This window comes from Arachis stenosperma, chromosome 9 (genome assembly GCF_014773155.1).
Source record: "Arachis stenosperma cultivar V10309 chromosome 9, arast.V10309.gnm1.PFL2, whole genome shotgun sequence".
NCBI lineage: Eukaryota > Viridiplantae > Streptophyta > Magnoliopsida > Fabales > Fabaceae > Arachis > Arachis stenosperma.
The window spans coordinates 81,266,386-81,291,351 of NC_080385.1; the positions used below are offsets into that span (position 1 = coordinate 81,266,386).

Consider the following 24,966-nt stretch of genomic DNA (forward strand, 5'->3'; position numbering starts at 1 on the left):
ATTGGGAAAGGTCAAGTAGGCATAATTAATCTTAATTCACAAGTCCTAACTGTTCATATCCTGGGTCAAGTTGTCCGACCCGAGATGTTCTACAGACAAAGCGACCGACCTCTTCAGGTCAGGACAATCCGACCTCTTCTCAAAGAGCTCGGCCAAGTCACGAGAATGCCCAAACAAAGGGCCCAAATAGAGGAACACGCCCCAGATCCTAAGGCAGCCCAAGCCTACAAGAGAAGGTCGGTTCCCTTGAAGATAAGATGACCTCACTTAAAGATAAAGATAAGATAAGATAACTAACTTATCTTATCCACAGGAGGCCACATCTCACCATTATAAATACACTGGAGCACCCAGGTATAACTCATACTCTGATTCTACTCAATACCTGCTTAATACCCTTGCTAACTTAAGCATCGGAGTCCCTTGCAGGTGATGATTAGATTTTTGATGGTTTAGAATTTCACTAATGAAATCTCGTTGTAAAGTATAGTTTCTAAACCAAACAATAATCCTTTCATACAAAAAGTTGTTTGTCACTAGTACAAACCCCTAAAATTTATAAACCGAAGTATTGGACCTCAGGTCGTTCTCCCTAGGAATTACAATAAAGTGTCTTGTTATTGGTTGTGAGTTATTTTGGGGTTTTTGAGATTATAGACAAGAATTATAAATGGTAAAGGAAATAAACTAACAACTAACAAAGCTCTTGGCAAGATATGAGAACTAGAAGTCCTATCCTAGTTATCATCCTTCTCAATTGTGATGAGAATTGTGTATTGCTCCCACTTAGTTAACCTCTAACCATGGAGGAAAGTCAAGTGGATGAATCAATTTGATTTCTCAAGTCCTAATCAACTCCTAAAGGAAAGACTAGCTTTAGAGGCATCCAAATCAATTAGCAACTTCTAATTATCGATCAACAAAGGAATTAGATAACTCAAGAGTCACTAATTACTCTACCTAGGCCAAGAGGAACAAAACCTACACTAAAATCCCACCAAGCATTTCATCAAACACTTGGAGGGCACAAAAGGAAAGCATAGTAAATCAACAACAAGAATGAAATCTAACAACAATTATTGCAAAGAATTTAACAACAACAATCAAGGAAATCACTGAATTACCTCAAATTGCATTATTGAAAGAAAACAAATGAACAACAATCTATCCAAAATAAAATGAAGAATTACAATTATTAAAGCACATGACTAGAAAGAGGAAGATGAGAAGATTAAGACTTGATAAGGGAAGAGTGAATTAAAGCATAAATTAAACCTAGATCTAAGAAGAGAGATTAACCTAAACCTAACCCTAATTCTAGAGAGAAGTGAGAGCTTCTTTCTCTAAAACTATTCTAAACTAATCCTAATTATGCTATATGATAGAATGCCCCTTTTGCTCCTCAATCCTTGATCCTTTTATTCCTTTCTATCAGCAATTGGCGCCAAAATGGGTTCAGAAACCCTTCCAAATCGCCAGGCACGTGTTGCTTTTAATGAAGTCATGTGCGAACTTTGACACATGTGCGCACGGTACGCGTGCGCGTCCCTGGCCGATTCTGCAATGTGCGCACGGGCGCCTTTTGCGCGTGCGCGTGCTCGGCTGATTTCACTTCTTTGACTTTTCATGCTTCTCTCCGCTTGTATGCTTCCTTCCTTACTTCCTTTGATCCATGCCTAGCCTATTTTAATCCTGGAATTACTAGCAAACACATCAAGGCATCTTATGGAATCAAAGAGGAATTAAAGTTCATCAAAATAAGGCTTAAAAAGCATGTTTTTACACTTAAGCACAAATACGGGAGAGATTACAAAACCATGCCAATTCATAGGCTAAATGTGAGAAAAGGTTATCAAAATACTCTAAATTCAATACAAAATAAACCCTAAAAATGGGGTTTATCAGCAGGTACCCCCCACCCTCCGAGGACGAAGGATCAGCAGCACTTTCAGTCCCACAAGTCGGACACACCAGCTCCGGCCGCTATACACCTGTCGGACATGTCGGCTCCGACCAACACAGAATATCTCGACCGAGATCGACCTACAGTTTCAGGTAACCCCCGGAACATTGGCACCGTTGCCGGGGAACCTGGAAGTCATCCCAACACCATGGCGGATAACCATGACAACGAGCACGACTCAGGTTTGGAAGACAGAACGCCGCATAAGAACATGGATGCTATACTTAAAGATACTCCAGAATCCAATGGAGACAACAATTCATCAAATCTAGGGGTGATAGAAGCACTTCAAGATCGATTAAAGCAACTTGAGAAAGAAGCCCAACATCAACGCGAAAAAGAAGAGGATCTACATCGGGAGATAAGCTGACGCCGAGAATTAGAAGATAAGCTTATAAAACTCGAAGCTGATCTCAAAACTAAAGCTACTCGATCCACCCCAGAGGATAGCTCTCACAAAGATCAAGATCCATTCACCAGGGAAATTATGAAGACCAAAATTCCAAAAGATTTCAAACTTCCGGATATGACTCTGTATGATGGCACCTCGGACCCCAATCACCATCTCAGCAACTTCAGAAGTAGGATGTACCTCACTGACGCCTCATATGCAGTTCGCTGCAAAGCCTTTCCAACAACTCTTACCAAGATAGCCATTAGATGGTTCGACAACCTACCTCCAAAATCCATCTCGAGTTTTGACGACCTGGCCAAAAAGTTCCTGGCCAGATTTTCCATACAAAAGGACAAAGCCAAACACGCACCCAGCCTACTAGGAATCAAGCAAGGAGATCGGGAGAGTCTTCGTAACTACATAGAAAGATTCAACAAAACATGCATGGACATACAAAGTCTACCAACAGAAGCTGCCATCATGGGCCTCATAAACGGCCTACGAGAAGGACCATTTAGCCAATCTATATCAAAGAAGTCCCCAGCATCCCTAGACGAAGTACAAGAACGGACGCAGAAGTACATTAACATGGAGGAGAATTCTCGACTTGGGGAAGCCTCGAGGTTCGGTTCTGCCTACCGAGATAAAGATAAAGAATTCAAGAAAAAGGAAGATCGCTCCGGGGAGAAAATAAAAAAATATCATAACTACACCCCTCTTAGGGTATCCTTGGTAGACGTTTACAAAGAATTCCGTCATAGGGAAAAAATACCCCCAGCTCAGCCACTCAAAGGCAAAAGGGGAGGAGGAAATCGGAACGAATACTGTGAGTATCACCGAGTCCGAGGACATTCCACCAACGAATGCTTTGACTTGAAAAACGTCATAGAGAAATTAGTAAGGGAAGGAAAACTATATCAGTTCCTGGCCAATCGGGACGAAGAACCAAGAAAAAGAAGAAGGGATGAAGATGTCGGTCGATCTGAACGATCACCCCGCACACCGAAAAGACATGTCCATGTGATACATGGCAGATTTGCTGGAAGAGGAATCTCCAATTCATCTCGCAAGCGACACCTCAAAGAAGTATACCATGTCGAAGGCAAGAAAGAGGTGCCAGACATCCCAGCAATCACGTTTACCAAAGAAGATGCATCCGGAATCATCTCAGTACACGACGACCCCATGGTCATCACAATCATATTGGCAAACGCCAACCTCTACCGTACATTAATGACCAAGGAAGCTCCGCCAACATCTTATTCAAAAATGCCTTCGACAAGCTCGGCTTAGAAGAATAAGAGCTAAGAGCATACCCGAACAGCCTGTTCGGACTTGGGGATACCCCAGTACAGCCACTGGGATACGTATCGTTACATACAACCTTCGAAAAGGGGAACCAATCCAGAACACTTAAGATAGACTATATCGTGGTCGACGTAAGCTCAGCCTACAATGCCTTAATAGGTCGGACAACGTTAAATCAACTCGGAGCAATAGTTTCAACTCCACACCTATGTATGAAATTCCCAACTACAGAAGGGATAGCTACAATAAAAGCAGATCAAAAGATGGCGCGTTGCTGTTATAACGAAAGTCTAAACCTCCGAGGCAAAGGAGGAGAGTTCCACACAATCGAACTCGGCAGAGATCAGAGACGAGAAGAACTCTGCCCACGACACGAAGGAGAAATAGAAAGAGTCCAGATCGAAGATACCTCGGACAAAACAACTAATATTGGCACGATCCTGAAAGGAGACGCAAAAGAATCACTAATATGGTTTCTACGAGATAATGTTGATCTCTTTGCATGGAAAGCTGCCGACATGCCAGGCATAGATCCCGAACTAATGAGCCACAAGCTGGTAGTCTACCCGGGATCCCGGCCGGTACAACAAAGACGAAGAAAACTCGGGCCAGAATGGTCTCAGGCTGTAGAAGAACAGGTACAAGCACTACTAGAGGCAGGGTTCATAAGAGAAGTTAAATGCCTACTATGGCTAGCAAACGTCGTCTTGGTGAAAAAGTCAAATGGGAAGTGGCGAATGTGCACCGACTACACCGACCTCAACAAAGCCTGCCCAAAAGACCCTTATCCACTCCCAAGCATCGATGCTCTAGTAGATGCCTCATCGGGATATAAGTATCTCTCGTTCATGGACGCATACTCAGGCTACAACCAGATTTCAATGTATCCACCGGATCAAGAAAAAACCTCGTTTCTCACGCCAAAATCAAATTATTGCTACATCGTAATGCCTTTTGGCCTTAAGAACGCAGGAGCCACTTATCAAAGGCTAATGAATAAAGTCTTCTCGGACCACATCAGAAAAATCATGGAGGTCTATGTGGATGACATGTTGATAAAGACACAAAGTGAAGAAACATTACTAACCGACTTGGTTCAAGTGTTCGACACCATACAGAAGCACGACATGCGGCTCAACCCGGCTAAATGCACCTTCACAGTGGAAGCAGGTAAATTTTTGGGCTTTATGCTCACACAAAGAGGAATCGAGGTAAATCCAGATAAATGCCAGGCCATACTTAACATGAAAAGCCCAACCTGCGTCAAAGAGGTACAACAACTCAATGGGAGATTGGCGGCCTTGTCCAGATTCCTAGCAGGGTCAGCAATAAGATCCCTCCCCTTCTACGCTACCTTAAGGAAGGGAAAGAACTTTGAGTGGACAACGGAATGTGAACAAGCCTTCTGAGACTTTAAAGAATTCTTGGGACAGCCCCCCATCCTATCTCGACCACGAGAAGGAGAACCACTCATACTGTACCTCGTAGTAGGAAGTCGGGCAATAGCCTCAGCACTAATTAGAAAAGATGAAGGGGGACAACAACCCGTCTACTTCATTAGTAAAGCACTACAGTGGTCAGAGCTGAACTACCAGAAAATAGAGAAGTTTGCCTATGCTCTGATACTCGCATCTCGACGACTTCGCCCATACTTCCAAGCACACACCATTAAAGTTCGGACCAACCAGCCCATAAAAGGTATATTGCAGAAAACAGATCTAGCAGGAAGAATCCTACAGTGGGCAGTCGAGTTGTCCGAGTTCGACCTCCAATACGAGGCACGGACAGCCATCAAATCACAATAGCTAGCCGACTTCATCGCAGAATTCATAGACACCACGGAAATCCCCATAGAGTGGAACATATACGTGAACGGTTCCTCAAATAAAGCTGGAAGCAGTGCAGGTGTGATAATCGAAAGCAACCAAGGAACCCAACTTGAGCTTTCCCTGAAATTCAGATTCCCGACCTCAAACAACCAGGCGGAATATGAAGCGTTATTAGCTGGCTTGAAGCTGTCTAGGGAAGTTGGAGCTTAGAAACTCAACATCTACAGTGACTCACAAGTCGTTACCTCGCAAATAACGAGAAGCTACCAAGCCAAAGATCCTACCATGAAAAAATATTTGGATAAAACCAAAGAATAGCTCAGACAACTCGGGGAATATAGGATCTGCCACATATCCCGCGAGCAAAATGCCCGAGCTGACGCACTCTCAAAACTAGCCAACACCAAACCAGGGGGCAACAATAGAAGCCTCATCCAGGAAATACTGCAGAACCCATCAATATCGGAAGAAGAAAAAATCCTAGCCATAACAGGTCGGGATCAAGGATGGATGACCCCCAAAATTAACTACCTCAAAACAGAAGCGCTCCCCACAGATGAAAAGGAGGCAAAGAGGTTAAAAAGGGAGGCATAGTACTACACTATCATAAACAACACCCTATACAAAAGAGGGATCTCAACACCATTGTTAAAATACGTACCGACTTCCAATACAAAGGAAGTCTTAGAGAAAGTACACAGCGGCATTTGTGGCAATCATCTCGGAGCGCAAGCTCTCACTAAAAAGGTACTCCGGGCGGGATTCTATTGGCCAACTCTACAAAAAGAAGCTACCGAATTTGTAAAGACATGTCCACCATGTCAAAAGCATGCCAACTTTCACATCGCCTCGCCGGAAAAGCTCATCAACGTAACCTCACCCTGGCCATTTGCAAAGTGGGGACTCGATCTTCTCAGACCCTTTCCCCAGGGATCGGGACAAGTCAAGTTCCTCATAGTAGGGGTAGACTACTTCACAAAATGGATCGAGGCAGAACCCCTAGCCAACGCCACTGCTCAAAGAAGTCGGAAATTCCTATATAGGAACATTATTACAAGGTTCGGGGTTCCATACTCCATCACCACGGATAATGGCACCCAATTCACAGATGCAGGCTTCAGAAAACTAGTAGCCGACTTCAACATAAAACACCAGTTCACCTCCGTCAAACATCCCCAAGCCAATGGACAAGCCGAAGCAGCCAACAAAGTCATATTGGCCGGGCTGAAACGGAGACTACAAGAAGCAAAGGGAGTTTAGGCCGAGGAACTTCCACAAGTTCTATGGGCGTATCGAACAACTCCACATTCCACTACGAACGAATCACTATTTCGATTAACATACAGAGTGGAGGCAATGATTCCAATAGAATTTGAGGAAGGGTCTCCCCGAGTAGTCCACTACAATGAACAAACCAACTCTCAACTTCAAAGAGAAGAGCTCGACCTACTTCCGGAAATCCAAGAAAAAGCTCGAATCAGAGAAGAAGCACTAAAACGGCGAATGGATTCCAGATATAATCAAAAGGTAGTGCCAAGAGATTTCGCTGAGAATTATCTCATCTTAATCCGAAATGATATTGGAACAACTCGACCCGGAGAAGGAAAGCTGGCAGCCAATTGGAAAGGACCCTACCGAGTCACAAAGGTACTTGGGAAGGGCTACTACAGACTGTCTGAACTTGAGGGACGAGAACTCCCCAGATCATGGCACACCTGTAACCTAAGAAGGTACTATAGTTAGATAAAGGTCTCATCACAAGATGCACTCTTTTTCCTAAAAAGGTTTTTTAATGAGGCGTCAATATTGAGATTTAAATCCGACTTAAGGGTATGAAAAACTCCCACCTATATATATTTGCACTTTTTTTAAATAAAATACATTTCAGATATTCTACAAATTCCCAAGACACATTAATCTGAAGCATTCATCGTCCGATTATAAAGCAACGGATCGAACAGAAAGTGAAGAATGGATTCACTATACGATCTCGATAGGAATGATCGACCAACAAAGGTGAAAACGCGATTCACCTAAAGGTCGATTAAACCAGGACAGAAACCATCATCTACAAATCGGCAAAGGATGAACACAGAATAATGCAAGAAGTTATCGAAAGTGATCCCAAAAAGAACCTGACGAGGTCTTATGGATTGCTATATAATAACTTAAAAAGACTGGCCGACACTAAAAAGTCGGACCAAGTCAATCCAAGTTATCAGCAAATCCCTGGAAAGAGGTCTGGCCAACCCTATTAAAGAGGAATTGCTATAACTTAGAAGAGATCGACCTAACGAAGTCGGTCTCCTACAAAGACAAGTTGTAAAAGTAATCCCTGAAAGAGACATAACAAAGGTCCAAGAAAGAGGATTACAAAAACAACTTAGAAGAGATCGACCTAATGAAGTCGGTCTCCTACAAAGACAAGTTGTAAAAGTAATCCCTGAAAGAGACCTAACAAAGGTCCAAGAAAGAGGATTACAAAAACAACTTAGAAGATATCGACCTAACGAAGTCGGTATCCTACAAAGATAAGTTGTAAAAGTAATCCCTGAAAGAGACCTAACAAAGTTCCAAGAAAGAGGATTACAAAAACAACTTAGAAGAGATCGGCCTAAACGAAGTCGGTCTCCTACAAAACAAGTTGTAAAAGTAATCCCTGAAAGAGACCTAATAAAGGTCCAAGAAAGAGGATTACAAAAACAACTAGGAAAAGATCGACCTAACGAAGTCGGTCTCTGGTGCACGAAATTGTGATCATCAATGGCGCCATCAACATGGTACGCTCATTGCAATCTCAACTCTTTATCACAACTCCGCACAACTAACCAGCAAGTGCACTGGGTCGTCCAAGTAATAAACCTTACGCGAGTAAGGGTCGATCCAACGGAGATTGTTGGTATGAAGCAAGCTATGGTCACCTTGTAAATCTTAGTCAGGCAGACTCAAATGGGTATGGGTGATACTAAAACATAAAGATAAAGATAGAGATACTTATGCAATTCATTGGTGAGAACTTCAGATAAGCGAATGGAGATGCTTGGTCCCATCCGTCTCTCTGCTTTCCTACTGTCTTCATCCAATCCTTCTTACTCCTTTCCATGGCAAGCTTATGCAAGGGTTTCACCGTTGTCAGTGGCTACCTCCCATCCTCTCAGTGGAAATGTTCAACGCACCCTGTCACGGCACGGCTATCCATCTGTCGGTTCTCAATCAGGCCGGAATAGAATCCAGTGATTCTTTTGCGTCTGTCACTAACGCCCCGCCCTCAGGAGTTTAAAGCACGTCACAGTCATTCAATCATTGAATCCTACTCAGAATACCACAGACAAGGTTAGACCTTCCGGATTCTCTTGAATGCCGCCATCAGTTCTTGCCTATACCACGAAGACTCTGATCTCACGGAATGGCTGGCTCGGTTGTCAGGCGAGCGCTCGGTTGTCAGCTGATCAACCATGCGCCTTTGGTGTTTAACGCCAGGTTCTTGCCCTTTCCTGGCGTTTAACACCAGTCTGGTGCCCCTTTCTGGCGTTAAACGCCCAAAATGGTGCCAGACTGGGCGTTAAACGCCCATCTGCATGCCTTACTGGCGTTTAAACGCCAGTAGTTTCTTCCTCCAGGGTGTGCTGTTTTTCTTCCTGTTTTCTATTCTGTTTTTACTTTTTCAATTGATTTTGTGACTTCTCATGATCATCAACCTACAGAAAACATAAAATAACAAAGGGAAATGGATAAAATATTATATTGGGTTGCCTCCTAACAAGCGCTTCTTTAATGTCAGTAGCTTGACGGTGGGCTCTCATGGAGCCTCACAGATACTCAGAGCAATGTTGGAACCTCCCAACACCAAACTTAGAGTTTGAATGTAGGGGTTCAACACCAAACTTAGAGTTTGGTTGTGGCCTCCCAACACCAAACTTAGAGTTTGACTGTGGGGGCTCTATTTGACTCTGCTTTGAGAGAAGCTCTTCATGCTTCCTCTCCATGGTGACAGAGGGATATCCTTGAGCCTTAAACACAAAGGATTCTTCATTCACTTGAATGATCAGTTCACCTCCATCAACATCAATCACAGCCTTAGCTGTGGCTAGGAAGGGTCTGCCAAGGATGATGAATTCATCCATGCACTTCCCAGTCTCTAGGACTATGAAATCAGCAGGGATGTAATGGTCTTCAATCTTCACCAAAACATCCTCTACAAGTCCATAAGTTTGTTTTCTTGAATTGTCTGCCATATCTAGTGAGATTCTTGCAGCTTGTACCCCAAAGATCCCTAGCTTCTCCATTACAGAGACAGGCATGAGGTTTACACTTGACCCTAAGTCACACAGAGCCTTCTTGAAGGTCATGGTGCCTATGGTACAAGGTATGGAGAACTTCCCAGGGTCTTGCCTCTTTTGAGGTAATTTCTGCCTAGACAAGTCATCCAATTCTTTGGTGAGCAAAGGGGGTTCATCCTCCCAAGTCTCATTTCCAAATAACTTGTCATTTAGCTTCATGATTGCTCCAAGGTATTTAGCAACTTGCTCTTCAGTGACATACTCATCCTCTTCAGAGGAGGAATACTCATCAGAGCTCATGAAAGGCAGAAGCAAGTCCAATGGAATCTCTATGGTCTCATTTTGAGCCTCAGATTCCCATGGTTCCTCATTGAGCAACTCATTGGAGGCCAGTGGACGTCCACTGAGGTCTTCCTCAGTGGCGTTCACTTCCTCTTCCTCCTCTCCAAATTCGGCCATATTGATGGCCTTGCACTCTCCTTTTGGATTTTCTTCTGTATTGCTTGGGAGAGTACTGGGAGGGAGTTCAGTAATTTTCTTGCTCAGCTGTCCCACTTGTGCCTCCAAATTCCTAATGGAGGACCTTGTTTTAGTCATGAAACTTTGAGTGGTTTTGATTAGATCAGAGACCATGGTTGCTAAGTCAGAGTGGTTCTGCTTAGAATTCTCTGTCTGTTGCTGAGAAGATGATGGAAAAGGCTTGCCATTGCTAAACCTGTTTCTTCCACCATTATTGTTGTTGAAACCTTGTTGAGGTCTCTGTTGATCCTTCCATGAGAAATTTGGATGATTTCTCCATGAAGAATTATAGGTGTTTCCATTCTCCCATGTAATTCACCTCTTCCATTGAAGGGTTCTCAGGATCATAAGCTTCTTCTTCAGATGAAGCATCCTTAGTACTACTTGGTGCATTTTGCATTCCAGACAGACTTTGAGAAATCAAATTGACTTGTTGAGTCAATATTTTGTTCTGAGCCAATATGGCATTCAGAGTATCAATCTCAAGAACTCCTTTCTTCTGATTTGTCCCATTGTTCACAGGATTCCTTTCAGAAGTGTACATGAATTGGTTATTTGCAACCATTTCAATTAGTTCTTGAGCTTCTGTAGGCGTCTTCTTCAGATGAAGAGATCCTCCAGCAGAGCTATCCAAAGACATCTTGGACAGTTCAGAGAGACCATCATAGAAAATACCTATGATGCTCCATTCAGAAAGCATGTCAGAAGGACATTTTCTGATCAATTGTTTGTATCTTTCCCAAGCTTCATAGAGGGATTCTCCATCCTTCTGTCTGAAGGTTTGGACTTCCACTCTAAGCTTACTCAATTTTTGAGGAGGAAAGAACTTTGCCAAGAAGGCATTGACTAGCTTTTCCCATGAGTCCAGGCTTTCTTTAGGTTGTGACTCCAACCATGTCCTAGCTCTGTCTCTTACAGCAAAAGGGAATAGCATAAGTCTGTAGACCTCAGGGTCAACCCCATTAGTCTTGACAGTGTCACAGATTTGCAAGAATTCAGCTAAGAACTGATGAGGATCTTCCAATGGAAGTCCATGGAACTTGCAATTCTGTTGCATTAGAGAAACTAATTGAGGCTTAAGCTCAAAGTTGTTAGCTCCAATAGCAGGGATAGAGATGCTTCTCCCATAGAAGTCGGGAGTAGGTGCAGTAAAGTCACCCAGCACCTTCCTTGCATTGTTGGCATTGTTGTTGTTTTCGGCTGCCATGGGTTCTTCTTCTTTGAAGATTTCTGTTAGGTCCTCTACAGAGAGTTGTGCCTTAGCTTCTCTTAGCTTTCGCTTCATGTAACAACCCTAGTTTTTGAAAATCAAATAATTAGTTATTTGTGATTTATTTTAAGAAAATTATTTTGCTAAAGGTAATTAAATGGAGTTTCATGATAATTGGAGTTTAAATTAATTAGAATTTTTATATAAATTTTATTAGATATTTGGTATAATTGAAATTATAATTTTGGTAATTGAAAAATAAGAAAGCATTGTATAATTTAATTTAAATAAATTTTATTTTGAATGAATTATATTATTAACTTGAACTCCTAGAAATTATTTTGTTAGAAATGATTAGATTGATATTTATAAATACTTTAAGTTTACGTCAATTAATATTTATGTACAATTTTTTTATAATTGGTTATTTTATAAAGTTTCAGAGATAGAAAACTAATAGAAATTTGTATGATTTAATCTAGAAATTTGATATTTGAATTTAAATTGTACTTTACAAAATATAATTAACTTGTTCATTTTGTAATGTAAATTAGAAATAATTAATTTAACTTAGCAATATGTGGATAAATAATGTTCAAAATATCTACTCATATCTATCCTTATTTCTTTATAAAATCCAAATTTCTAACCCTAATTCCCAAATCAAACTCAGAAACCCTAATTTCCCAAATTGAAAACCCTAAGTTACTAATCAGAAACCCTAACCCTCCCTCACTCTCCTCAGCGCCGTCACCCTCATCACAAGCGTACAGACTCCCCCTCTCTTCCTCAGCTTCACCGCGGCACACATACACACTCAGGACACCACTCATTCAGCCCACACCCCTTCTGTCACACACCCACACTTTGTGAATGGAGCTGCACCACGTCCAGCCCGCCTCACCATCGCCGCCGTTATTATTGCCGACAAAGAGGACACCGCCGTCGCTGTTCAAGGAGGAAGGAGGAACCGCGCGAGAGCCAAGGGAGGAGGGAACCTTTACTGCGTCGCCGCCATGCCTCTATTGCCACCGAACGCCGTCAAGCGCGGAGAGAGAGCCAGACACCGCGAGGAAGAAGCCGCTCGTTGCCCTTACAGTCACTGTCGTTGGGCCTGTAAATCGCCGCTGTGACCTATGCGCGAGGAAGGAGCCCGCGACCAGCCTTGTCGCCATCAGTGCTGTGGGTTGCCGTCGCCATCCACGCGAGCTGCCACTGCGTCGCCGTTACTGAGCTGCAGCGCTGCCGTTGTTGCACCCTGCTGCTGCCGCGTCTCACCAAGCCGTCGCTGGAGGAGGAAGTTGCTCTACCACCCTCCGAGCTTGCTGTTGCAGTTGCCTATACCGCTGCCGTAGCTTCTTCGTTCTGTTATTACCTTCTAATTGTTGTAAGACATTCGTGTTCTGAATCATTACTTGGTGTTTTTGTTTATTCCACTGCCATTTTATTAGCCTTGCTCTTGTTCCAATTTGATTTTGCCCTGAACTTCCAGAATTGAACTTCCAGAATTGTTACTCTTATCCGATTTAAATTCATGGCTTTTGCTTGCTGCCGTGGCCACCTCACGTTGCTGCTGGCTCTGTTTGAAAATGGCTGCTACTGCTGTTCCGGCCACATCGGCTGTTGTAAACTGGGAAAAAGAAGGGGATCATTGCGTTTAAATTCTGCAAATTTCGACACTCTGAGGTAGGGGGTTTAACATTTTTAATTTAGAATGCCTACCAAGTTATTGGATAAGTGCAAATGGTTAACAATGGTTTAGAATTTCTTAATTGACATGAATGACCTGAAATGCATTTGAAATTTGTTAGTTGTTGTGAATATTTTGAGCTGTGATTGGAATTAAATGTGGTTGTGAATAATGATTAGTTTAGTGTAATTTATCAAGTTGATATATGCTAGGTTAACTATTGAAAAGTTGTCGTAATGATAATTGATGAACTGAGTTAGATTTGTGTTTGGTTTGGGATTATTGTGATGATGGTTGAGGTTGTGGAATTTGGAGTAAGTTTAATGATGTTTTAGTGCTTCAATTGGATTATTGAATTCAGGTTAAAGGCTGTGAATGCCTTTGGGCTTTGTTGTGAATGTTTGAAGTTGTAATTGGTATTATTTTCTCTGATATGGATGGAATTGTTGAAAAGTTCTGACTCTATATGATTATACTGAATTAGTTGAGTTGGGTGGCTGAAATTATGATTGGAAATGATTGAGATTTTTGATTGGAACTTTGGTTGAATTTGTTGATTTTGTGAGATTGAATTATAAATTGTTTGATGAGAGATTAATGTGATTTTGGTATTTTGATGGGTCAAATTGAAACTATTGCTGTTGAGTTGGTTTATTGTAATGGGTTTAGTTAGTGATTAATTGAAGTTGGGCTTAAGGAATAATTGGAAGATTGGATCTTAAAATGTTGAACTAGTTGCTGAAAATCTGATTTTTGAAATTAAAAGTGACTTTGGAAGTGAATCAGTTATTCAACGATAATCGAAAGGGTAATAGAGTAAATGCTGAGTAAAGTATAATAAAAGTTGTTGTTGAGACTCAATTTTGAGAAGTTTGAATTAATTATAGAACTAGTTATGATTTTTCAAAGTTAAAGTGTAAAACTTGATTTTCTGCATTATGTTTAAAAGAAGCCGGACACTTTGAAAAGCTACAACTATTTCTGTGATTATCGGAATTGTGTGAGACCAAGTCCGGATTGAGCTTGGGAATATAGGGAATTGGACTGCTGAATTTGAGGCTTTTTCACTAAGTTTATGATTTATGGTGAATTTTTGAGTCATGGATGTCAAATCTGGTTTTTCTGCTGAGTATTTAACACAGCAGCAACTTGATTTCTTTAATGGAAATTCTGCATTTTGAATTTTGAAATGGAACCAATTTTAAATGAAACTTTGGTCCTAATACTTTAATTTCATAAAAATTTAGAATTGTTAGAGTGGTGGTTTTAAAGATTTGGATTTTCAAAGAAAGATGTATTATGCAGTAAAAGTCAGGTTTTGTTTTCTAAGTCAGTAACTTTGAGGCTTTATAATTTTTAAATCTGGATTGATATTGAGATGCAACCAATTGGAGGTGAAAGTTGAGTATGTTTAGTATATATGATTCAAATTTCAGGGTTTTCCATGTTTTAATAAGTGAGTTATGGAACTTGGAAGAGGTTGTGTTCAATGATTTGTAAAACAGAATTCTGCAGAAAATTACCTAACTTCCAAGCTACGTAACTCCTTCATTAAAAATGGTATGACCCTGGAACCAATTGAGAAAGAAATTTGGATGAGTTATGTTTAACCACATTAATTTTGAAGGTAGTTGGATTTAATTTGGATTTTATATGAAATTTCGAATGTTGTATGCTGCTGCTGTTTTCTGGTTTTAAAACACTGCAGAGTAGTCACGGTTTTGCTTATATTCCTGAAGCTAGAGTCAGCGAAAAATTATGAATTTTGATTTAATAGAAAGCTTAATTCGAGACGGTCGCATGGATATAAAGTTTGCGTGATTCTGAATTCATTTGATATTTTAAAAACGAAATGGAAATTTGGCTGCCAAGTTGTGTTGGAATTTAAGAAATAGATTTTCTATACTATTATCAAATGTTGTTGAGAATATATATTATTGTGGCAACTGCTGAAAAAGGGCTGTGATTTGTTGAGAAAGAGGGAACCCGTAAGGGTGGCTAAACCCGAGTTTTAGGGGAGGTGCTGCCGAAATTTTGTAAAATCTGAGATTTTACTTGATAAAAGTTATTTCAGAAGGTTTGAATTTGGAAAGTTATGTTATTTAAGTTTTATCTATTGATTAAAGTATTATGTATGGGCTGAATTTATTATGAAAACAATTTTATTTAGGTAAGAAAAGAATTATATTATTTTGAATTTGAATTACCAAAGTTTATGTTCACGTTTGAATTGTTTATAAAAGAAGTTATGTTTTGAGATTTATTCAACATGAAAAGAGTTATGCTTGGGGTTTGAAATAAAGGATTACTTTTTAGAAATTTAATGAATATGTAATATTTGAACTTGAATGGTAAAGAAAGATAGTTTCTTTTGAGTCCTTGAGAAGTTGGTAAACTTGAAAAAGAGTTTTATTTGGTTACTTTTAGTAAGAGGGTGATGTTTTGAAAAGTATTTAGCGAATTTAAAATAAATGATTTTCTTGAGTCTTTTGAAAGAAAATTAAACTAGAAAGTGGTTTTAAAATTGGTTGGAGTTAAGAGGTTGCAAAAGTGGAAGTCGTAAGGTTTGTACAACATGATTGAATAAAGAAAGAGAGAGATGTTGTGTAAGAATATGTAACTAGAAATGAATAATGAGAATGATAACTTATGATGATAATTACACAGATTCTTTTGAGGAAAGGTATTTAGTTTATGAGATTGTTGGCAAGGACGTGGGTTTTGTCCTGCTTGCATATTTATGATTATAAAAGAGAATAAAAAGCAGAGCACCTGTTGAAAGGTCATTAGTTGTTTGAGGCAACCCACGAGATGTGTTTATTCATTTGTTGCATTAAGGCAACTCCAAATATACTTGTATGATCATCTGCTGCAGTGAGGCAGTCAGATAGATAATGGTATGATTACTGAGAACGCTTTCCTACGGTACAGATCCAATTTTATTTCTGTAAGGCAGAGGGGTTATTTCCTGCTACAGAAGTACCGTGACCACCTGTTCCATTTCTGTAGTGGCAGAGGGGTTATTTCCTGTATACAGAAGGTGTGTCGGCGTACATCCCTGCAGTGGCAGATGTGTTATTTCCTGCGTGCAGTGGACCCTGTGGTGGCAGAGGGGTTATTTTCTGTACACAGGGGTATAGCCAATAGGAAAGCCTTATCCAGACAGAGGTTGCTGGATAATGTCGGGAGCGGGTTAGTAACCGACAGATGAGCTCATTACCTGCACTAGGGCTAGACAAGCATCATCCTTGTTTGTGCATTTGCATTTGATTGGGCTTGCTCGTTGTACTTCCTTGTGATTGTGCTGTTTGCCTTGCTGTGACTTGTTTGTGTGTTGAATTGAATCTCTTGCTTGTGCTATTAGCTGGTGAATGTATGATGATGAGTAAGAATTGACGTTGTGATTGAAAATTAATCGTGTGGTTGAGAAAGACTTAATGTGACTAGTTTTATATTTTGGAATTTGTTTCAAGCTTAGATTTTTGAAGGAGGTAATTAATTAGCTAAAGTAAAACCAAAATTATTTTCAAAAAAGGTTTGATAAAAATATAGTTTCCTCGAGTATGTTAATTATTTGCATTTCTATTTCATTACTTTTACGGCATTCCCATTCCCTACTGAGAACGTGTGGTTTGTTCTCACCCCAAAATTCTTCCACCCTTTCAGTGACACAGGTTCGAAGATACAGTTTGAAGCTGCGGGCGATTATAGAATTTATTTATGAGTTAATTTGCTTTCATAGAATTCCCTCGCCCTTACTGCTTAAGGTTTTTATTTTATGCAGAGGGATAGGAGTTGTACCTGAATTTTATTTAAATTCTGTTGTATAATATTACTATTATTAATAATTGTGTGATTATTATTACTTGGTGATGCTTGCTATATGATTTTAATTATCAAAAACAAAATTTTCTGGTATTTTTACTAAAACTGGATCGCAATATCGAACTAGAGGCTCAATAGTAAATAGTTAATAAAGGAAAGCAGGTTGGTAACGCCTTACTTTCGGTATGATCATGACGTTCTAGAAGTTGGGTCGTTACACTTCAAGGTCCTTTCAGGTTCAGGGTCAGCTTCAACAAGAATGCCTTTGTCTTTGTTCCTGCTCATATGAAAGAGAAGAGAACAAGAAAATATGGAATCCTCTATGTCACAGTATAGAGATTCCTTGAGGTGTCAGAGGAACAGAATAATAGAAGAAAGAGGTAGAAGAATTCGAACTTAATCAGATAGAGTTCGAATTGTGCATTGAGAAGGAGTGGTACTCCATAAATAGAAGGATGTGAGAAGAGAGGAAGAAATTTTCGAAAATTAAGTGAAAGATTTTGAAAACATTTTGAAAAACTTTAATTGATTTTCGAAAACCAGGAGTGGGAAAGAAATCAAGTAATTTTTGAAAAAGATTTTGAAATTAGAATTTAAAAAGATATGATTGAAAACTATTTTGAAAGAGATGTGCTTAAAAAGATTTGATTGAAAAGTTATGCTTTTAAAAAGATATGATTGAGAAGATATGATTTGAAAACAAATTTTAAAAAGATTTGATTTTAAAAATTAATGACTTGGCTAACAAGAAAAGATATGATTCAAACATTAAACCTCTCTCAACAGAAAAGGCAACATACTTGAAATGTTCAATCGAATCATTAATTATTAGCAAGTATCTTTGAAAAAGGAAAGAAATTGATTTTGAAAAAGATTTGATTTTGAAAAACTTTGAAAACTTGAAAAAAAAATTGATTTGAAAACAAAATCCTCCCTCTTGTGCCATCCTGGCGTTAAACGCCCAGAATGGTGCACATTCTAGAGTTTAACAACCAATGCACTACCTTTTTGGGCGTTAAATGCCCAACCAGGCACCCTGGCTGGCGTTTAAACGCCAGTCTGTCCTTCTTCACTGGGCGTTTTGAACGCCCAGCTTTTTCTGTGTAATTCCTCTGCTGCATGTTCTGAATCTTCAGTTCCCTGTACTATTGACTTGAAAATAGAACCAAGATCAAATAAACAATGCATGCAAGACACCAAACTTAAAATTAGACACTAGACTCAAACAAGAAACATAAAATATTTTTGGTTTTTATGATTTTGAAATTTTTTTTTGGATTTTTCGAAAATAATATGGAAATAGAAAATAAAGGTTTCAGAATTCTTAATTTGGATTCTAGGAATCATTGCAATGCTAGTCTAAGACTCCGGTCCAGGAATTAGACATGGCTTCACAGCCAGCCAAGCCTTCAAAGAAAGCTTCGGTCCAAAACACTAGACATGGCCAATGGCCAGCCAAGCCTTAGCAGATCATTGCTCTAACAGCAAGATTGATAGAGATCAACAAGCTCTTGTGATGATGAGTTGAAACCTCGGTCCAATAAGATTAGACATGGCTTCTCAGCAAGCCAGATTTCAACAGATCATCATGAAACTCTAGAACTCATTCTTAAGAATTATGAAAAATACCTAATCTAAGCAATAAGATGAACCGTCAGTTGTCCATACACGAAACAATCCCTGGCAACGGCGCCAAAAACTTGGTGCACGAAATTGTGATCATCAATGGCGCCATCAACATGGTACGCTCATTGTAATCTCAACTCTTTATCACAACTCCGCACAACTAACCAGCAAGTGCATTGGGTCGTCCAAGTAATAAACCTTACGCGAGTAAGGGTCGATCTCACGGAGATTGTTGGTATGAAGCAAGCTATGGTCACCTTGTAAATCTTAGTCAGGCAGACTCAAATGGGTATGGGTGATACTAAAACATAAAGATAAAGATAGAGATACGTATGCAATTCATTGGTGAGAACTTCAGATAAGCGAATGGAGATGCTTGGTCCCTTCCGTCTCTCTGCTTTCCTACTGTCTTCATCCAATCCTTCTTACTCCTTTCCATGGCAAGCTTATGCAAGGGTTTCACCGTTGTCAGTGGCTACCTCCCATCCTCTCAGTGGAAATGTTCAACGCACCCTGTCACGGCACGGCTATCCATCTGTCGGTTCTCAATCAGGCCGGAATAGAATCCAGTGATTCTTTTGCGTCTGTCACTAACGCCCCGCCCTCAGGAGTTTGAAGCACGTCACAGTCATTCAATCATTGAATCCTACTCAGAATACCACAGACAAGGTTAGACCTTTCGAATTCTCTTGAATGCCACCATCAGTTCTTGCCTATACCACGAAGACTCTGATCTCACGGAATGGCTGGCTCGGTTGTCAGGCGAGCGCTCGGTTGTCAGGCGATCAACCATGCATCGTGTATCAGGAATCCAAGAGATATTCACCCAATCTAAGGTAGAACGGAGGTGGTTGTCAGTCACACGTTCATAGGTGAAAATGATGATGAGTGTCACGGATCATCACATTCATCAAGTTGAAGGACAAGTGATATCTTGGAACAAGAACAAGCGGAATTGAATAGAAGAACAATAGTAATTGCATTAATACTCGAGGTACAACAGAGCTCCACACCTTAATCTATGGTGTGTAGAAACTCCACCGTTGAAAGTACATAAGAATAAGGTCTAGGCATGGCCGTGAGGCCAGCCTCCCAAAGAGGGTTCAATCATCAAAACATGATCAAAAGATTCTAAGATTGAAAGATAAAAATACAGTAGTAAAAGGTCCTATTTATAGAGAACTAGTAGCTTAAGAATGAGTAAATGACATAAAAATCCACATCCGGGCCCACTTGGTGTGTGCTTGGGCTGAGCATTGAAGCATTTTCGTGTAGAGACTTCCCTTGGAGTTAAACGCCAGCTTTGGTGCCAGTTTGGGCGTTTAACTCCCATTCTTGTGCCAGTTCCGGCGTTTAACGCTGGAAATTCTGAGGGTGACTTTGAACGCCGGTTTGGGCCATCAAATCTTGGGCAAAGTATGGACTATCATATATTGCTGGAAAGCCCAGGATGTATACTTTCCAACGCCGTTGAGAGCGCGTCAATTGGGCTTCTGTAGCTCCAGAAAATCCACTTCGAGTGCAGGGAGGTCAGAATCCAACAGCATCTGCAGTCCTTTTCAGTCTCTGAATCAGATTTTTGCTCAGGTCCCTCAATTTCAGCCAGAAAATACCTGAAATCACAGAAAAACACACAAACTCATAGTAAAGTCCAGAAAAGTGAATTTTAACTAAAAACTAATAAAAATATACTAAAAACTCAACCAAATATACTAAAAACATACTAAAAACAATGCCAAAAAGCGTACAAATTATCCGCTCATCAGTCTCCTACAAAGATAAGTTATAAAAGTAATCCCTTAAAGAGACCTGACAAAGGTCCAGGAAAGAGGATTACAAAAATAACTTAGAAGGGGACAAACATAAAGAAATCGGTTATAAGGCGCTAAAAATACAAACAAAAGCGAGGAAACCAAGAAACAAGTCGGACCCCCCACAGTCACGACCTCAAAAGGATCCAAGCTACAAACAATAAGTATGAAAGCAATCTAAAGAGGCCAAGCAGCAAGATTCCAACAGATACCCTGCTAAAGCACAGTGAAAGCATAGTATGATAAAGCTTCAAGAGGCCACCAAAATCAACCTCAGAGAAACAATTTTGTTTTCAAAATAAAGTTGCTAAAAATAGCAACTGGAGTATCAACAATCAATAAAACATCATTCACAAAAAAGAGTTCAAAGCCCACAAACCGGGCTATTTACACAAATACTTAAAGGAGATCAACCAAGATCTGGAGCCTTCCCAGCAGCATCAGTACGGGGAGAAGGAGGGCAAGTCTGAATAGGCACAGTATCTACAGTTCCATCATCCCGGTTCAGAATCTGGCAATCCGGATCGAACGTAACGGGAGGAACTGAGGAGGTCGACACTTTAAGAGAAGGCACTGGGGGAGGGTCAGCATCATCATCATCCTGGTCATCAGGGACAATCCTACCATCCCTCACAACATTGTCCAGGCTGACGAGAGTCAAGTCGGCATCAGGAGCAACAATCCGGAACTGCTCCATCAGGTTCTCGGAGGCGGAAGTTACGCTGCCCACAAGGTGACCCTGAAGCTCACCATAATTAACCCGAGCAGTTTCTGAATAATCCCGGAGATGCATCAATTCCCTATAAGCCGAGATATAGCTATCCTTATGCTTCAGTGCCATGTCCTCAGCTAACTTCAAAGAAGCAGCCAAGGCAATAGAGCTGGCCTTCTCACCCTCCAGCTCCTTCTCCACCTTCGCCAACTTCACCTCCAACTCATCCTTCAGACCCTTGATCCGATCAAATTTTGACTTGGCCTCCTCCATGAAGGATTTTGTGGCATGAATCGGGATCCCCTGAACTGTTCGGAAAATAGCCGCACCCATATGAGCCATCTTCACACTACTTTTGGTGATAAAATCCAGATGCTGAAGAAGAGACACGTCGTCTATGGAAAGCCCACCATATAGGGCAATTTGTTGGTCAACAAACTCGATAGCATCAAAGTCCGGGGCATCCAGGTTAAAGGGCTCGGATGTTTTTTGCTTTTTTAAGAAAGGGACACCAGAAGCAACGGCAGAAGTCTTAGGAGGATCGACCTGATGAAACCGAGGAGTAGGAATTACTTTCTTCGGCCCGAGAGAACTCGACACAGGAGGCTTCACTGGGACCTGAGAAGATCCCTCGCCGGCCACTTTGGCCGAGATGTTCAGAGCAACAGTTGCCTTCTTTGCCCTTTTAAAGGCCTTCATGGAGTCATTGTTCTTTGACATTTCTGCAAATACAAAATTAGCCACAGCAAAGAGTTACGGTCACAACAAAAGGAAGAAAAAATTAATAAACAAGTATAAGAGACAAGTCAGACAAGTACCCAAAACAGTCCGAACCAAGGACGGGTCATTCAAAAACCTTTTTGTATCAAGATGGGGTGGTTTCCCCCACAGATCCTCAAGAACAATAACAAAAGCACGCTCAACATCATCAAGCATCTCCCAGGTATAGCGATACACTCTCACATCCCTCTGCCACTCTAGAGGGAAAGAAGGCTCATCATTTTCATCAAGAAAAAAGGAGCGGGCCCCCTCGACAGCACGAACCTTAAAGAAGTAATTCTTGAAGTCCTTAAAGGACTCATCATACATAGCAAAAACTTTGTGGCCCTGGGCAGACCTGAAGGAAACCCAGGAAGCTTTCTTTTTTGAAGAACCGCCAGGCTTGGCGGAAACAAACAAATAAAGAAAAAGAGTCTGGGAAGGTGTTACATCTAATTCACGCCAGAGAAGTTGAAAAATTTTAATAAAACCGTAGGAATTGGGGTGAAGCTGGGATGGGGCAATATTACACGACCACAACAGGTCGGTCTCAAAAGCAGTAAAAGGAAAGGTAACGTTCAACTGGCTGAAGAAGTATTCATAGGCATAGAAGAAGGGACGCTCCCTCTCAATGGAAGTCGGAAAACAAACTCTCTCATCAGAATCAGGAGCAATAAGCTCGTAATCCTCTTCACGGGCATTGTTACCACAAATCCTATGGCGCTTCCTCAGCTCTGTGCAAAACTCAGCATCCACAACAGAAACACACAACAAAACAAGGGAGTCCAGCCAATTGGACATCCCCTCAGGAACTCTGGAAGACATCTCTACAATGTTATTGCGAGAAGACATAAGGCCAACTAACCCTACAAGTAAGAAAAGAAGATGGGGTTACCACAAACATCTCGGACGAAGGGAAAAAACAACTCGGTCAATACTTCTCAGGCGATGGAACAAAGAAAAGGAAAACCCCAAGACTCAAACCAAAAGTCCTGGGGCATCCTTTGGAGGCAGTAACAAAGCAAGGTTTCCAGAAATCAATCTACAAGCTTACATCCCAGCATGTCTCAAAAAGAAATTCAAAAAACAGCAAACACCTTTCTGCAAGGAGAAATACAAAATATCGTTGCACTCTACCAAACATGCCAAGCAGAGACCATTAAAGATGCAACCTTTTTTCAAAGATCAGACAAAAAGCAAATCTTCAAACAAAGCGAGGAACGGATGCAGATTTTTATCAAGTATCAGGCAGGAAAAAACCACAAGCGACAAAAAAACCAAGAAAGCCTCAACAGAAAAGCCAAGACAATGCATAAAAGAAAGACAGGAAGAACATGTTACAGTGACAAGCAAATACAAGACTTCGAAAAGATTCAAACTTTCAAACATGCAAAATAAAAGCATCACCAGAAATTGAAAACGAAGCTACAAGAAAGCCAGTACTTACTAGGAAAAGAACAGCAAGCCTCGAGGAAATTGAAGATGGAGACGAAATCTGGGACACCCTCTCACAAGCAGAAGCGCAAACGAAAGAACAGAAAGCAAAGAGAGCATAGAAAAGAAGTTACAAAAAGGCTAAAGGAGAAAAACCGTTTCTGGTTTTCAAAATCAAAGTAAAGAACCAAAGGGAAACGGGGCAATTAATGCTCAAATTAAAGAGGGCATTAAACCCTCGCACGTTCCCAAAAAAGCGCCGATATAAAAGCGCGCGCCTTTTAGAAGAAACGTTCTGCATTCAAAGCTGCTACAAAGAAGTCGACAAAATGCTTGAGTTCGGCTTCACCAAAGAAAGACCGAAGTCAAGGACTCGATCTCAAAAAGAAGACCGAGCTCAAGCAGGGGCACTGTTCATATCTTGGGTCGAGTTGTCTGACCTGAGATGTTCTACAGACAAAGCGACCGACCTCTTCAGGTCAGGACAATCCGACCTCTTCTCAAAGAGCTCGGCCAAGTCACGAGAAAGCCCAAACAAAGGGCCCAAATAGAGGAACACGCCCCAGATCCTAAGGCAGCCCAAGACAAGAGAAGGGCGGTTCCCTTGAAGATAAGATGACCTCACTTAAAGATAAAGATAAGATAAGATAACTAACTTATCTTATCCACAGGAGGCCACATCTCACCATTATAAATACACTGGAGTACCCAGGTATAACTCATACTCTGATTCTACTCAATACCTGCTTAATACCCTTGCTAACTTAAGCATCGGAGTCCCTTGCAGGTACCCCCCACCCTCCAGGGACAAAGGATCAGCAGCATTTTCAGTCCCACAAGTTGGACACACCAGCTCCGGCCGCTATACACCTGCCAGACACGTCGGCTCCGACCAACACAGAAGATCTCAACCGAGATCGACCTACAGTTTTAGGTAACCCCCAGAACACTAACCAACTTACTAATTAAATTTAGTAAAAAATTAGTGTTAGTAAAAACAAGATTAACTATAAACTATAAATTACCAATCAAAATTGGATATTAATCTCAAGGTCATCTAATTTCTCAACTCCAAGCCAAGAAAAGAAAAATTTACTCCATAAATAATATAAATATTTTATCAAACACTTGATGTGCACAAAAGTAAAACATAATAAATTGCAAAAATTGACAAAAGCTACTAATATCCTGATGCCAGGGCATTTTGGCCAGTTTCACTGACCTTTTCTTTACTGTTTTTAGGTAATTTCATGCATTTTCTTAGGAAATAAGTTAGTTTTGGGCAGATATTCACTCAGACCTTGATTCAAGCATACATTGTGCATTTTACATTGTTTCATGAGGATTTTGCATGATTTTAATGACAAAATTGTATATTGCATTACCCATGACTTGGACTAGAACTTTGATGCACTCTATTACTTGATTTCAGGACTAAAGGAAGCAAGGAATGGGAGGTAACTTGCAAAGTTAAGGAGAAAAGTAATTGCCAAAAAACACTCTCAAAAGCCATCAATGCCCACGTTAAAGAGTCACGTTAACTAAGTTAACGTGAACTCTAACGTGGAGAAGAGAAGTTGAGCCAACGTTAGTGACACTTAACATT

The 24,966-nt window shown here is 40.7% G+C and overlaps 1 non-coding gene across 1 annotated transcript; it reads left to right on the plus strand.

Moving 5' to 3' along the window:
- The first annotated feature begins 10,987 nt into the window (after nucleotides 1-10,987).
- On the plus strand, nucleotides 10,988-11,095 carry LOC130953852 (small nucleolar RNA R71). Its single transcript, XR_009076012.1, has one exon. It is a non-coding gene; the product is annotated as a small nucleolar RNA R71 (small nucleolar RNA).
- Nucleotides 11,096-24,966: the final 13,871 nt, after the last annotated feature.